Consider the following 17,177-nt stretch of genomic DNA (forward strand, 5'->3'; position numbering starts at 1 on the left):
GGATTTAACGTTAAACCATATTTCATTCCATCCACCATGTCGGTGTGGTAGACCCTAGTTTTCGAATCGTCCATGTTTGGGTAAGTTTGCAGAATACATTCACTTACAGTACTAGACTCATGCTGAAAATAAATTCTATTTCATGTCGTTTCACTATTCTCCGTCATTGTCTTACGATTTTTGACGGATTAAAAAGCCACGTTAAATTAAAAAAAAATTATACAGCATTCGTGAAATTCAGTGCTCAAATACGAATAGGTTTATATCAATATGTCAGATTGCGCTAAAAGTTGGTTGAAAACGCAATCTTTCCTTAATACGGTTTTACCGTGAAAAAATATATGTCTCATTAGTAGTTCCATTTACAATATTTCTGTGGAATGATAATGGGGAAAAAAATACATTAGAATTGAAATGGATTACAAGGCTTAGGATGGTAATGGTTGACGAAGGAGGAAAAACAACTACATTCTGATTTTGCAGATTAAGTTAGATTTCCCGGGTGTATTGGGATACAATCCAGAAAACAAGAGATAATTCAAATTGCAGTTCAAAAGTTATAGATGACGCCAAAGCATTTTTCCCCGAACCATTGTGTGTGATTTAATATTTTGTTGGTCTTTAAATTAACAGTAAATGTTGGCATCTTGATGTATTGAGTACACTGTATGGATTTGAGATAAGATGCTATGAAATATTAGAACTATCAGACAACGTCCATGTTAAGCTGTAGATTTGTCAATACATTGTCTACTAGTCATTCAATTACATTCCAATTCATCTATAAGGTATCAATATTGTTATCAATCCATATAATTCAAATCATAGTGTAAAACATAATCATCCCACAAATTTTTTCAAATTTCCAATGAACGAATACCGTTTGCTTGCATTTAACGGTGTTATCTAGAAACAAACAGTGGATATTATTTAATAGGTTTTATTGATATACATATTCAGCAATTAGTATGGATGGGGCTGATTAATAACACCAAATTATTCTGATTGGATAATAACATATTATCTAATGTCGTCATTTTTAAACCGCTATTTGAAATTTGAAATTCACTCAAGAGTTATGGAAGTATTATCGAACCGAAATATTTGGGGAAATGAATAATACATGAATACAGATAGGGTAAATCAAAGATTGTAGCAGGAATGCATAAATATGATGACAAGATACAATTTTTCTATGTACAACATTACTTCTCCAGAGTACGGGAGTGGGGCGGGGTTATCTCAATTCCTACCGCTAAAATTTTTTAGTTTTGTTGTTTTTGCTTGTTTGTTTGGGGTTTTTTTTTGGGGGGGGGGGGAGGGGGGATTATTTTGGTTGGGTTGAATATTTGGGTTGAGTACGTGATTCGCACCTTGGACTTTAAATTAATCTACCTTTAAGTAATTCGGCAAAACACAGAACGAATTGCGCCGTTTGTTGTGGTATACATTTAACACACTTGTGTAGTAAACAAGTGTGGAAAAGGGGGAGGGCCTGTACCGTAACGAACTCTGGTACGCACCGTAACGAACCCAGGCTCGTACTGAACTGACATCTCCGACAACGGCAACGGGTGCAGGCCGCTTAACCAAGCGTTTTTCTCTTGTTTTATATTATTTCACCAAAGAAAACAATTTATGGACAAACTACGTGCAAATATCTTAAACGGTTGAAACTTCAGCTTGCTAGCTTGTCAATGATAGACGTTTGTTGACAGCCTGTTGAAGTAAGGGGGTAATATATAATGTAATAATTGCTTGTGCCATCCCACTCGCGAGTAACTCACAATCCGATCCCCTTGCCTTCTGTATGTAAACTCAGCCCTACAGCAGATCTCATAAAACATAAGTTCTTCTCTAACGATTTCCCGTTCTGTTACCAAATGGCAATTCCTGACATCTCTCGTTTCATTTCTCGTATTGTGTGCACATTAGTGGTTCTGTAAAAGACCACAAGGCGTTGTGAAACGAGCCTTTGTCAGTATACGATAGCCTTGTCATTCATTAAGACTTCGAGACAAATTTCACATGATGTATCTACAGCAATGTGTCTATCGTCGAAGTGTAGCAAACTACTATTCCAGATACGAATAACGTTCGGTGCCAGAGGATGTAACTAAAAAAATGTTAGGAATGAAAACATGTGTGATTTGCTGTAGGATTTCAGAATATGTCATGAAATCCATCGCAGTTAATCATCTTATACTTCTGTTTCATATACGCGATCTGTTAGCAGAATTATACATGTGTTAGGGAAACCATATATCTCTAGAATAGATCAATTGTTTAGGTATTTATTCTAGATATGTATCTATGTATGACATGAGTTGCATGGCCGATTCCATCGCAGCATGTATTTGTGTTGACGTAATCATATTATAGCCAATCACAAGTCATGCAGAACGAAATGTCTTTTCCAGACGTGATACATATTACCGTGAAATACAACAACGGAAGAAGCATCCTATGCAGCGCACAATAAATAACGCATGGGGGAGCATATGTGTAGAAGAAAAGCACGTTTCTTTGAAATCATTTTGGCAAATGAGCAACTAGTTGGTTTGGGTTCTGTTACCCCTAAAAAGATATATATTGTCAGTGCATTTATCTATGCAAATAATTCGTTAAAATATCATAAGGTTTACATTCGGTAGTTTACAATATTAACTATAAAAACAATTCGTTAAAATATCATGCCATTCGTTAGTTTACTATATTAAATATAAAATGAATGCGTTACAAATATCATGACATTCGGTAGTTTACTATATTAAATATTTTAAAACTTCGTTAAAATATCATGACATATAAAAGAATGCGTTACAAATTTCATGACATTTGGTAGTTTACTATATTAGACACAAATCATATAATTCGTTAAAATATCTTGAGACCCTGTATTGTTCTGTATCTGCCTTTAACATTTAAAAACATAAATTAAATCAGGGTTCTTGATTAAACAGGAAACGAACATTGTTATCTGCCAGAACTTCTAATAGTTTTTAACAGTATTAACATTTATCAGGGGTAGTCTATGTACCCCGTCCCGTGTCTTGTATTCGAAAATCGTAACTACCTAAAGTGTATAGGTAACTCACGCGATATTCTTAACTTGGAAATGAAATGAAATGGGGTTTAACGTCCTACTGTTCTGCTCCGAACTGGGCTAATGAAGACGGGCATACACCATACAGTGTGCTATGAGGGGAATTTTGCCCGGACAGCGGCACTTCGGCCTACTCTTATATCGAATTCCAACTGTCAAAGAATCTTTTACGTGCACGTCAATGTGTACACGGGACCTCGTTTTTTTGTCCCATCCGAAGGACTAGACAGTTGTCCTTGTCAGGCCCTCCGTCCTGCATCACTGACAAGGGGGAAACCATGCCGGAAAATCTGGATGAACTTTCTCGGCCAATGCAGGGATCGAACACCTGACCTTCAGGCTAGCGAGCCAGCGCCTGACCCACTTAGCCACGTGATCCCCCTCTTAACTTGGATATTAGAAGCCAAACATATCGCAGGATAATTACCACCAAACGAGTTATCATTCCGGTTGACTAAAAAAAACCTACAACGTTTTTAGCATTCACATATAAAAACACGGGCTATGTTATGGGTTACGAAACGTCGTTATTAATTTCCAGAGAAGTAGTTAAATCAATCCACACATATGTGGATCGTTTAAATCCTAGTTCTAGATATAATTGAAAGACATGCTTTTAACGTCTATTATTTAAATCCATTTCGTATCTGAGTAGTTTTATTCCAATTTTCTTGTGTTTATATTTTAGCGGTTTTTTGGGGTTTTTTTTCTTGTACAGGAAAGCTTTCGGGGAAATACCTAATGTTTGCTAACAATTTTAGAAGCCTTTTAATAATTCATAAAATGTTATATTTCAAATATTTTGCGTTATTTTATTTTTTTTACTGAATGCTTCAATTTGTTTTTCTATATTCAATATTGTTTTGTTAAGATATATTTTAAAGCAACAAACTTAGAATTCTTCCTCTTTTGCTATGTCTTTTAGTAGATTTTTAGAAGTGTTGTTTTTCGAATATTTTATTTATGTTGTGAACGTTTCTATTTGTTTTATAGATTCAATATATTTTTTTGTTAAAATTACATTAAAAAGTAATAGTGAAAACACATTATCTGTTGTAATATGTTTTAGAAGTTTTTATTAGATTTCATAAAATGTTATTGTTAAAATATTTAGTGTTACTTTATTTATTTATTGAGCGATTCCGTTTGTTTTTATATAGCCAATATATCTTTTCTAAAATATATTAAAAGCATCATAGCATTGCACTGCTGTTGATGTTTTTCTTTAAAGCGTCTAGTTTTTTGGTCAAGAACATAACTTAACATACCAGGTTGGCAGACCGAACAACAAACAAAAAAAAGAAATTTATGTGAGGAAATGCATAGTGTTTGATTAGATTAACAGCTTTATTGTGGTGTTGAAGAGATTTTATTGTTTTACATTTATATTTTTAATGTCTTTTATACTTTTATTCATAATATTTAGAATGCTTTTTGGTGGATATCTTAATGTCTTCGTATACTGGTTTTGTGCAAGTATCCACAATTGCTCGTGTTTGTAAGAGTTGTCAACTGGAGGTTGGGGTGGGGGTAACGTCCACTCGACAGTAACAAGGTCATTATGCAACCTTGTTGGTACAAGCCACGCTACGTGACTCACTGACCGACCTTATGATTTAAAGTGCGTTGCAACCCACCCCTGCACCGAACTGGATAAACTGATCTAGAACATCCTATACCACTTATCATATAAAGTTCACATAATGCAGGCAGCGATATCTTTTGAATCTTGTCAATTTTAAAGGTTGTTACTATGGTTACGTAGGGAAAGCACGCGCTAATTTCACCATTTCCAACATACCCGACATGTTTAAGTTTACTAAAATGCATGCAAATTTATGCCCCCAGTGTCGGATTGATATGACATCATTAAAGCATTTTAGGAATATCTTTGAATTAGCCATAAATAGCGCCAATCGAAATTGTGTGAGGACTTTGAAAGCAATCGATTATAACACTTTGAAGGAATTTGATGGAATTGGGATTTTAAAAGTAAGTACATACTGTAAATAAAAATTGTGAATTATTCAGAAGATTTGCACAAAATTCTCTAATTCATTCTGTTCAAGATTAGTCTCTCTACCCTGGGTCTTTTTAAAGAAATGAGACAATAAATTGTTCGTTTGTGACGCTATAAAGGAACTCATGGTAATGCTGTCTCAGTGTCGTTTGAATGCCGTTTCAGTGTCATTCGAGTTCAGAATATGCCCCTATGGCTTTAAATTTATAATAAGTGTTTTATTCTAGTCTCTGGCATGGGCATTTGCTACACTTAATTTGCGTTATCTTCATATAAGAGGATAATATCTCAAAGACGTATTAATATTAAAGAGCCTTTTATAGTTTGTATCTTGAAAAGGGGTGGATTGAACGGAAATAACTTATGGTCCGCTATTAAGAAGGGTTGTTTTATTAATATATCCGTGGGGTGGTGGGGGGGGGGGTATAAAATATAATGTTCATCACCTTCGACCTTCGATCCGGGATCCAATTATTGCATTTATCACATGAAACAAGATATATTATTTAAACTAGCTAGAACAATTGACTTTTAGTATAGTGAGGAATTGTGACTTATCAATATGTCATTACTTGGGAGTTTTTGTGATTGACGTTGAACATAAAAAGATAATCATGGCTATGTATTAATACGATATTCAGTGAATGTAATATAACTCCTAGTTATTTTAATATTAACACATATAACTTAATAACCCAGATAAAATATTATTTTAGAAAATGGAATAATGTTTATAGATTGAATAACTTCCGTGAGTCATTCGCCTAAACATGATAAAAGACAAACGATGGGTTTCTTTTCTTTTTTCTGCCATTACTGCTAAATAGTCTTTTGGGGATTTTGAATTGTTTGCGATCTACAACATCATGAATGTTGAATCTATAAAATGAAGACCACTATCAGTCCAAATATGGTTCATTTCCCCGCAAGATATATAAACAATTGGTATAACCAAATGTTAAACGATTTTGGATATAAGATGTATAGACGACTGTTTTTTAATCTTAAAAGCAGTCCAGCAAGTAATTTATAAACTGTATAGATCGCTTAAGGAGCTAGATGGAAATATTTGATTTATTATTGAAAAGAGTAATATGTCTTCAAACTTTTAGATGTTACAGTTATAGTGTCAAATAATGGCGAATTTAAAAATGACCTATCAAACTAACAGATGCACACCAATACTTAAATTTTAATTCATGCCACCCTCCACATACAAAAAGAAATATACCCTTTAATCTGGCTAGAAGGATCTGCAATATTGTATCTAATCTAGAAAAAAATTAGTTAGATTAAATGAATTAAAACAATGTTTACTTAAACAAAATTACCCATTAAAACTCATACAAGAAACTAATCACAAAGCCTTAGAAATGGATCAAACAGAGTTAAGAATCTCTAAGGATAGACATACGATTGTTTTAAAAACATAAAAGAAAATGTCTTAACATATACATATTTATTAAGAAATAGTAAAAAAAATGTCTGAAATATGGGATACCACAAAGATTATAAATTCATATAAACAACCCCCAAATTTACGAAGAATACATATATCTTCAAAAATTGGATTCTGAAGTCACATAACCGGGTTTCACAAAGTGTGTGGACAATGGATGTAAAACTTGTGACAACATCATTGAAGGGAAAACAATAAGAATTAATGGAAATATAAAATTTCAAGTAAATCCGTCTATAACCTGTAAAAGTAAAAATCTCATATATTTGATAATATGTCCAGGTTGCAATGAAAACTATATAGGTAAAACTGAATCACAACTCAACATAAGGATGAACTTACACAGATCCCTCATTGCCAATCCCAAAAAAAGAATGATTTCATTAATAGAACACTTGGATACATGTGGAAAGGGAAAATTTAGGGTATTCCCCTTATATAAACTCAACTGGTCTGATAATAACTTGCTAGAAAATAAAGAACGGCATCTTATTAAGAAGTATCACCCAAAATTAAATGCTGCATAATTTTATATTATTTGATGCTCTAAAATATTTATATTTGATATTGTTATTGCCATGAATATATCCATGGTGTCATGTAATTGTTTACTATCGTATTATAAAATGCCTGATGATCCCCGTAGTGGGTGAAAGTGCTAGCTAAGATGAAATTAGTTTTATCTTTCTAAACAAAACCTCATATTTCTATAAAGATAAGCCTGTATAGGTAAAATTAAAAATAGCTTTACTTCTTTCTGGTCATGCTCAATCAGTAGTGATGATCGATCGGTTTGGAGGAAGTGTTAAAATCTATAGGACTTGATCGCTTTATATAGCTACTTAGAACTCCTTATCCTCGAGGAGAAGTAGTACGGCTATATTTATCACACGGAGTTAGGACGAAAACAATAAAACGCGACTGAAAGCCATCATAAACAAGACAACGGTGATCGCATACCAAGCAGGTTTTACGATCGAGACGGAGTCGCACATAACCCTTAAAAGAAATTGCCTGTAATTACTAATTTAATTGAGAAATAATATTAAAGTAATTGTGTATAAGATTGACCAAAGCTTTCTCATTTTTTTGCACTATGTTAGCTTCGGGCTCTAGACAACATTAGCGAAGAATTTTCTATCATACAATTGAAGTCCTACACAATAGAAGACAGTCATTGTTGACAATCAGATTGTGGGGTTTGGACAAAGGATCGTTCCTTAGTGACATTATCGTTATTTGCCCCCAGGTATACCACAGTGGTTAAATTTCTATCAGGTTTTCTAATCTTCACAAGATTGTGTCTTTAGTTGCAATAATAAATAGTTACTTTATTGGGCTCTAAGGACTTGGTTTGGCTATGATAATAAAGGACTGACCCCACACCTTTTCCTATCAGTTACAGGTATCGGTGCAGGTGACAACGATGGCGGCTAAAATGCCGAACTTATGACGCCCTTTGTTAATATCATACATAAACAATAACAGTCTTATTACCATTGATGTTTTATCTTATCACAATCTCATACTTGACTGTTTGTTTAAACTCGGATTACCGGAAAAGGTATGCCACACTTTTAACAGAAATCACATGGATGGCCCTAAAGCATGTGTAGTCACAGTTTGAATACGTCCTCTTGGAGGAAATTACGTATCACCATTCGGCCACCCAACCGCCCATTCTTTAGCAAGCAGGTCAGCCTAATCTTGCCACTTAAAAGCATCTTATCAAACAGTCTCACACGTTACACAACTTGGCCAATATTTCAAATAATGAACGGATATGAATGGTTTTCAAAGTCACGTTAAAACTGGACGTTTCAATCCAAGGTTAACAGTTCTAATTGGCACCGAGTCTGATAACACATTTATTTTTATCTCCGGGAATCCAGCTATTCAGACAATACTAGCAATAGTTAATGATGGCATTCAGAACATCTCGGCCCAAATATGCCCACGCTTTGTTATTAACAATTGTCGAACTTGACACGAGAACCATGTTTTGTCGCGATCTGACTGGCAGCATTTCTGAAATTGAATTATAAATTTCAATTTTTACGCCATAACGTCTACCAGTTTTTATTACAACGACTACGCATAATGTCAATTTTGATATCCCTTAACGACTGAATTACGTGAAATACAAAATATTGTTAAGGGGTGAACAATATACGGTTATTACAATACAAACTCTTAAGAAAAGAATATTTGAAATTATAATTAGAGTTTCGAATAAATGTCATCCAAATTACATATATTATATGCTTTAAAATCAATCTAATGCTCACACATTGCTTGGAATTTTACGAGGTAGTCATTGCATACATGTCAATTTGTCAAACGTTATGTTTTTGGGTTTTTTGTCCATGTATTGCTTTAAAGAACAAAATGAGTCCAAGGCACATTAGAGCGTAAAATCATGAACATTAATTTTTTTTAACTGTTTTTTTAAAAAAAAAAAAAAATATTTTATCGTCATTTTTTTTTTTGTGGAATATGTGAACTACGCTGTAACCAATGAATATAATGGCAGAATCCTTTTTAGTTTTTATTTGGAAGTTTAAAACACTCAGGAGTAACCAATAAATTTATATCTAAATAAGGGTTATCGGCACCTTATCGTCTGCGCCCACCACAGTAAAATAAATCTCCATGCATGTTGTATGCCAAACCGTTGTTGTGATGCAAATTACAACATAAATTTATTAGCAAAAAACTGTTAACTACACCAGTCGGGCTAATAAAGAGACATCATGCGCTATGCAGTGTGATATGATGGACATTTTGCAGAGGAGTTTCCTTGCGCTTACTTTTCTTCGAATTCCAACTGTCAAGGGTTCTTTTACGTCCACATCAAAGAGTCTACGAGTGAACCTTGTTTTTCTTCCCATTCGAAGGGCTAGACGCCCGTGATATGTAAACATACCCTACCATGTGAAGAACGCTTATGACTAGTAATTCTAGGTATTAGACAGCGTATAGGGGTCAGACGACAGTTTTTCTGAATTCTTGAAGTTTGATATGCATGTATAATGACTTTTATTGAAGTGTTTGTGAGTCATGATACAGGTATATCACCAATGGATATTTTCAGAGTTTGTATGTTAAAATCTACATTATCATATCGAATTGACAAATCCTATCTTCTCACAAGCGCACAAAACTCCCACAAATTGTATCAAATATGTCACAAGGTGTTTTAGGAGCTCAAAACTTAATCATATAGTACCATTTGGTATCAGTGTCAAGCTAGTTAATCTAAACTAAAGTCTTTGTAGTCGCTATTGTCACTATATTCTGATAGAGATATAGATATCAATCCAATTAAAACCTAACAATAGGGCATATTAGACTGGATACAGATATGAAAACATTTTCATTGGCATCTGCTGGCGATGATATCAGAGGCTTAACTTCATTACAATGTGTCTGGGATATTTCGGGATTTTCATTCGACACCGGAAATACGTGTCTTTTTTAGCAAAAGTTCCGATTCTTTTCATGTGTTTAAAGACATAGTTAGGGTTGATTTGAAACATTGTGTTAATAAAACTATTTAATTTCCTGTATGATTAATATGACAACAGGATATGGCTAATGAATGAACTCAATATCATTACCTGAAGGTCCTTCTTATTTGTATCCTGTGAGTAAAGCGCTGGTTCTCTCAACGAGTGGTCAAGGGAGATTCCGGTGTTGATCGAAAAATTTCTACGGGATTTTCTGAGTGGCTTCCCACTGCCACTGGTGCAAATCAGAAGGCCTGAATTGGGTGAAGAGTGGGCAAAAAAGTAGCTGCCCGGTGTTTGTCCGGCTTCATTAGAGAAGTTGGTGCAAAAATGTGAGACCTTAATTCTCATTTCGTTTTATTTATTTGTGTCTTAAAAATGATAGGAACTGGGGTTTAACGTCCTGTTTTTCTACACCAACCAAGCTAATGAAGACGGGCATGTCTTAAAATAAAACGTTTCAAAGCTACTGAAATTTAAAACCAGTCAAATTATCATTGATTCTTGTGTCTTGGCGTGTACTGACTGCAACCTTTCTTGGGACTAGTAGGTTGAAATAGCATCTACGAATTTTTCTTTGAGATTTCACAGACTTCGACTCTTAACCTAGCTGTTTATGGCTAATATAATTGTCTAATACACTTCATGTAAATGATTTATGTGCGTCACATCAAGCTGGCAGGTATATGTAAATTAACTAAAACCTGTATTTTTATACATAAGTACATGTATTTAAAGTTCGGGTGTCCCGTCATTACGATATTGATGCTCTGCGGGGTTTTTGTAGGCATTATTCGTGAGGAATAGATGTACACTTAGAAACTTCGTCTTCTGAAAGTCGTACCTTGGCCATGAAAACAGGTTATGTTATTTGCTTCTAAGGGACCCACAATGGTTAGGTGGGTATTGCGTTGGCTGACTAGCCAGGACGTCTAGGATTTCATCCAAATGTTAGTCGAGAAAGTCATTCGGGATTATCCATCTTGTTTACCCATGCAAATGTCCATAGCGTCAATGTCTTGGCAAATTTGGTTCATAGCAAACTGCATAGCGTAGTCCTGCCTTCATTAGCCTAATTAACCAAGTCCGATGATTATGTTTCTTAAGGAAACAGAAGCGTGAGATCAAGTATCTTAAAATCTAATATTTTAGACTGTATGTGTTGTTTGTTTGTTTTTTCTATGTCAGTTCGCCTGTTATGTCTTTTAATATTTTAGATTATCAAAGAAAGAAAGAATCGCCAGTGGGAAAAGATTTAACTAAAAGTCACTGCACGCCTGATGTGAGAAATTGCATAAAATGGAATATTATAATCTGACAAATCATGTTATACAACTCAGTGGGGTTTTTTAACTTAAAACAGACGAATTTTCTTCCATTTTTTCTCCCATACAACAAACTTCTAATCGGCTAACATTTTTTTTTATAATATTATTATTCTTTTGATAATTTTATCATGATATAAAATCTACGTGTATAAATCAATATATGACAAAGCTGTCCATCATTTATTCAAATTACAAAGTTGCGAGGGTTGCGTAAAAAACAGGTGTCTCAAATGGTTGAAATAATTTAAAGGAGGAGTCCCAGTGTTCCTTTTGCCTCGGAGAGAGCAGAGCTCGTTTCAGAATGCAATATATATATATCAGCACTTTGTGAAGAAATAGTCCTTAAAAATTTCAGTTACAAATGAAGTTATCGCTAAAACGATTTTCATCTGGTGCAGAGCAGTGCAGCGAAGGGGGTAGGAAGTGTTCTCAGGGGTGCTGTAAAATTGACGGACAATATATATTTATGGTCGCCAATTTTTCACAGGGGGGGGGGGGGGGCGAAAGTTTTTGCAAGGGCGCTTAACCCCCCCCCCCCCCCCGACCCGCCTGGTTACGGGCCTGATCTGGTGACAAATATTCGATACGGTTTGCAAACTTTGCCAAGAGTGGTAAAAGCAAAACCGAAAGTTTAATGTGGAGTTGTCACTACCCACGTGTATGTGTTTTTGTTCGAGGTGATTGTTCAAGGGTGAACTGAATATTGGTTTTTCTTTGAAAACATATCACAGAGCTTCCGATAATAGAATCATAAGGCTTTGGTATTTTCAGAACGCGTCCCTTTATAGAAAGGTTTCAGAATTTGAGCAACAGTCAATGATTTGAAGATAATTTCCCTTTGAAATTTTAACAATCCTAAATCATACAATAATTTCCATTTTCATAGATTTTTTTTTCAAAATGGGGTACGGTGAGAGAACATTTGCCAGAATGTGAACACTGTGAATAAGTCTCGTACCACACTCTCTAAATGAGCCATGAGCCAGCAGTTATAGATTTTCAAACCTTCCTGATTCTGTGTATGCCTTTGCACTAAGAACGCATTTAGGACATGACGGATGAATGGATGGTTTGAGATGTCATATTTCGTCTTCCGGTGAAAAGTTTACTTTTTACCGAACTGATGGAATTTTAATGACATCTTCAACACCCTCGTCTGGGTATATTATACAGAAACAATAGGTACAATAAAGATGCTGGTGTTGATAAATACAGCCGCCATTGTTCTGTATAAACAAACATGTAAGTGCATTGCAGTAAATGGTGCTGCTTCGATACATCTACGGATGAATTGTGGGTCTTCACTGAAAAATTTACGTCTATGGGTGTTGAAATATAACCGATATCGTTCTTCACTGAGCCAAAATTTGAATTAAAATTAATAATATACCGACTAAATGGTGTGGGAAGTTTTTATCGGGAATCCATCACTAATCGAAATAACACATCAAATCCGTTCAATTCAATAGTTTACATGGACATTTATCAAAGAGATTTAGCTCTTTTAATGTAAGAATCGGATTATCTTGTAAGCTACTTATAGCGATTATTTGAATGTCAGTCTTAAATTTGTTTTTTTTTTCTATTGGTTTAGTGTTTGTGTATCTCCACTTCAACTTAACAGAGCCACTGTGACTCACCGGATAAGACAGTGGTTCACTATCTAGTTTGTCCCGAATTTGAATCCGGAGGTGGTCGAGGAAGTGTCAGTTGGAATTATATGACTAGTAGGCGGGAACGCCGCTCCCATAAAAATTATCAATCATAGCCCACTGCTTGGTGTATTCCCGTCTTCATTATCCTGGTTTGTGCCGTAAAGCTGGCTGCTGTTTCCACATAATTTCATTTCAACATCTCGCACTTACTATTAAAATCACACGGGTGTAATACAATTCAGCCATGGATAATTAGTCTAGGATTATTGTCCTAACTCTTACTTATAAAATAAAACATGAAAATAAATAAAACACGGTTTATCACAAAAGATTCCTGAAATTACCCCTTAATAAAACAAAACGGGTGTCATCATTAATGTCATGTTTAAAACAAATTGATGTTGTTTTAGTTATTGAAAGTTCTAATGGTGACCAGACATTGGGGTGATAGATTCAAACTCTACAGAAGAAAAAACGTAGTCACTTTTAACACTTCTGTGTTTCCGTCTTCATTCAATTAACGTTTTACTTTCACACTCCACTGTACAATTCCTCTCACTGTACATCACTTAAACGGTGACAAAACGACTCGGTTTGTCGGCTGGTTATACGGCAGTCTCGGCCTTAATTACCGATAAAAAGGACCCAATTACCCCAGTGTGGACACAGATCTTCTCGCCACGAAATCGTTGATCTCTTAGTCCTTACTTCCCAGACATACTTTTGTCGTTAGATTGCAATAGAATTATCGGTAGTCTTGATCTATAAGTATTTGCATTGGTCGATTGTATGACATTCTTTGTGATATTTAATGGATATATATTTTTAGGCTCGATTAAAGACTGCACCGACTTGTCTTTAATGCTTTCTTTATGGCCGAATGAGTGTCTCTTTTGAAATTAGTATTGATGATTCTTTTATATTGTATTAATGTTATCAAAGATTTGGAGAAAATGTCAGGGGACTGGTGAGAATTTTCTTTGGGTTTTTTTTGCTTTGATAAGATTTGAACAAAACTAGTGCTTTGTAATATGTCTACCAGCTACACAGAAACAAAAATAACGGATCAGCTAAATGCAATATTCAAACATAGAAAACAATGCGACTTAAAGTACAGCCAAAAAAGGTCTGAAATACATTAGCCCATAAATATCTTTAATTGTTTGAATGAAATAAATGAAAATATCACGCAGTTTATTCATTATTGTTGTTACTGAAATGCAGTCATAATTATAGCTCTCATATCGTCGGAGTAATTTAGGATATTCATCTAATGCGGTTATCTAAAATAACAAGGGTTTAATAAAGCCAGGTACAGCTGAGTGGCAGTCGGTTAAAAGCATTTTAAATTATTTAAACAATTTCGCTTTGACCTTTATTAACGTGCTGTCAGAAAATAGCAAATCGTTCGAAAAGCACGTCACCCCTTCCCTCACAAACATGCCAAATAGAACTACGATGTCTGGATAATACTGACTATAACAACAATAGTCTCGAGAAACATGCAGTACCAGGCGCTAGATCAATTGAGCCTAAGGGGAAAGTGTCGCGTGTGTGTATGGGTGTGTAGAGCCAGCAGTTGATAAAACGATGGTTGTGATTGGTGGATGCTTTGTTACTTTTATATTGTCGACTGTAAAGACGGTGTTTTTATAAATCTTGAAATGTGTATATATATATTGTGATAGATGATGAGTTAGATATAGGTAGTAGTATCATAGAAGCTAGCTTACTGTTGACTGTGTATAAGGACAGAAACGCTAATCGAGGGAGTATTGGAGAGATAGTATTAGTGATTGAAGGCTATATATGTTATTTTATACACGGAATTCCTGTAGTATGGTAGGTTTATAACTTTTATTGTAATCTTTTGGTGTATACTATAATCTTTAATCCAATATCTATTGACACATCGATGCTTTAATAATTTCGAAATTATCAGTTTAGAGAAGAAATTATTGATTGAAGACAAAATGCGTGTGACATAACACAAGGAATCGCAATACTATAAAAGGTCGTAATGATAATGCATTTTTATAATGCACCCCTTTGATGAAGATTTTACCTTTTAATCTTATATCGATTAATTTCTGATGCTTCGATATTCTGAACGATAAATCAGAAAATGAAGGTTTTCTTCAAATATTAAGCTGTCATTAAACATGACATGTTGTTAATGAGTTTGACGTTAATGTTTTCCGACAATTTCAGATCTAATTTGAAATTTAGATTATTGAGTTGCTGACGTTTTCAAATCTGACGGTTTTTCACATCAAATGAAGATTGATGTACAATATAAGATATACAAAAATTGCGACCATATTTTTTTTTACGATAGTGTTACATATAATCCGTTTAATGGATGGATATTTAAGAAGAATGGTAGTTTATATAAATGAATATAATGATCAATATAATGAATATAATAAAGTTTTGGAGAGTAGACGATTTGTATGTAACCAATGAATACACGTAAAACTGTGTGCGTTACTAGTGTTCATTGATGTCCTCAGTTTGGGAAGAGGCCATTCACTCACAAAAAATTTATTAATAATTGAATTATTTTTCACAGAGTATCTAATGTTCACACTCTGTATTATTCAATTATTTATTTATTTGATTTTCAATTGTATAAACTATAAATGCAACTGCAAAAATTGTATACACACTCAGTTTCCAATTATCGTTTTCATTGAACGGGGTTTTGAAAGTTACTCCGATATCATGTCATTACTGGAGAAATGTGTGGGAACAAATGACTTGTTTTCAAATGAATGAAAGTGAAAAAGGACGAGGGGACATTACTAGAAATAATCTTATTAATTAAAAAAAACGCATCGTGACATCCTAGACACATCGTTTAAATAATTCACAATGATATGTTATTCTGATGTGGTATAAATGCGACAATGATCACAGAAAATTATTTATTTGCTCATAGAACGAAAAACAATACGAAATGAGTTGAAAACTAAGGATCCTTTGGTAGGCAACTATACATGTATTCCATGTATATCATTTAAGCACTAGAACCATTTATGTGCATTTATTATTCATATGTATTTTGGATAATAAAAATCATTAGAGAATACTTTCAAACGTTGCTGATTATAGGGTATAGATAAAACGACTATAAACCAAAGCAACCAAATGATTTGGTTAAAACGGCCATGGAATGGCAAAGTCAATTAGATATTTGTAATTTATTATAAATCCAATAATTATTGACTTACATTTAACAAAATATGTTCGGGTAACACGTCTATACCTATTTTAATACTTTTGAAATTTGTGTCATGTGTTTTTTTACGGTCGTTTCGACTACACCCTGATTACTAATTTCAAATGGTTTGATAATAAACAATTATGAAGTATACATGCTATATGTAATTTGGACCTATATTATGAATTATGGTGCATTTTCATTTGAATTGTTTAATGACACCACTAATAAGAAATAAATTAATCGCATTGAGACTCTCATTCCTATAGAGTGATAAACAATATCGATGTTGTCGTTGATACTATTCTTTTGGTATATCATTTTAAATCCTATTTGCTATTATTTCTCCAATTAATCACCAATTTGACACCGGATAATGCATACCAGATATACACCGACGGCCTTAAAGCCTTGATGCCAATGATTATAGTGGTTTCCAATGAGTATCCTACATAAATAATCATTTATTCAATAAATAATTATAGCATGAAATAAATGGATATTGAATTTTTCGACATATACAATCTATATATTTAAAATATAATGGAGAATAAATCACCTTTATTAAAGCCGTGTATGTCGATGATAGCTTATAATGAATATTAGGCATTATACTCTCTAATTATGGACTGCATGGTGATGGAAGTATATTGAATTTTTATTGTCATTGGCTGTAGTGAATTATGAAAATGTCGATTTTGAGGTTATAGGTGAATTTGTTAATGCCTTTATATGCATGCGAATGAAATATTTTTATAATGACTCGACGAATTACCGTTATAATTCATAAAGATAAAGCATATATGCAATTCTAGATACTGTGGTCGATATTTTAAGCAAACGCTTCATGACAATGCATTATTAATTGAAGAAAACC

The 17,177-nt window shown here is 33.9% G+C and overlaps 1 protein-coding gene across 2 annotated transcripts in view; it reads left to right on the plus strand.

Annotated features, from left to right (window-relative positions):
* Positions 1-17,177, plus strand: part of LOC126830294 (protocadherin-9) — a 101,849-nt gene that overhangs the window by 48,741 nt on the left and 35,931 nt on the right. The window contains exon 1 of one of the 2 annotated variants that reach the window (XM_050560658.2): positions 14,625-14,919. The exons of the other annotated variant lie outside the window; for it this stretch is intronic. The gene's annotated coding sequence lies outside the window, so the exon portion shown is untranslated. Of the gene's footprint in view, positions 1-14,624; positions 14,920-17,177 lie in introns of those variants that run through there. 2 annotated transcript variants of the gene reach the window in all.

This window comes from Patella vulgata, chromosome 8 (assembly GCF_932274485.2).
Source record: "Patella vulgata chromosome 8, xgPatVulg1.2, whole genome shotgun sequence".
NCBI lineage: Eukaryota > Metazoa > Mollusca > Gastropoda > Patellidae > Patella > Patella vulgata.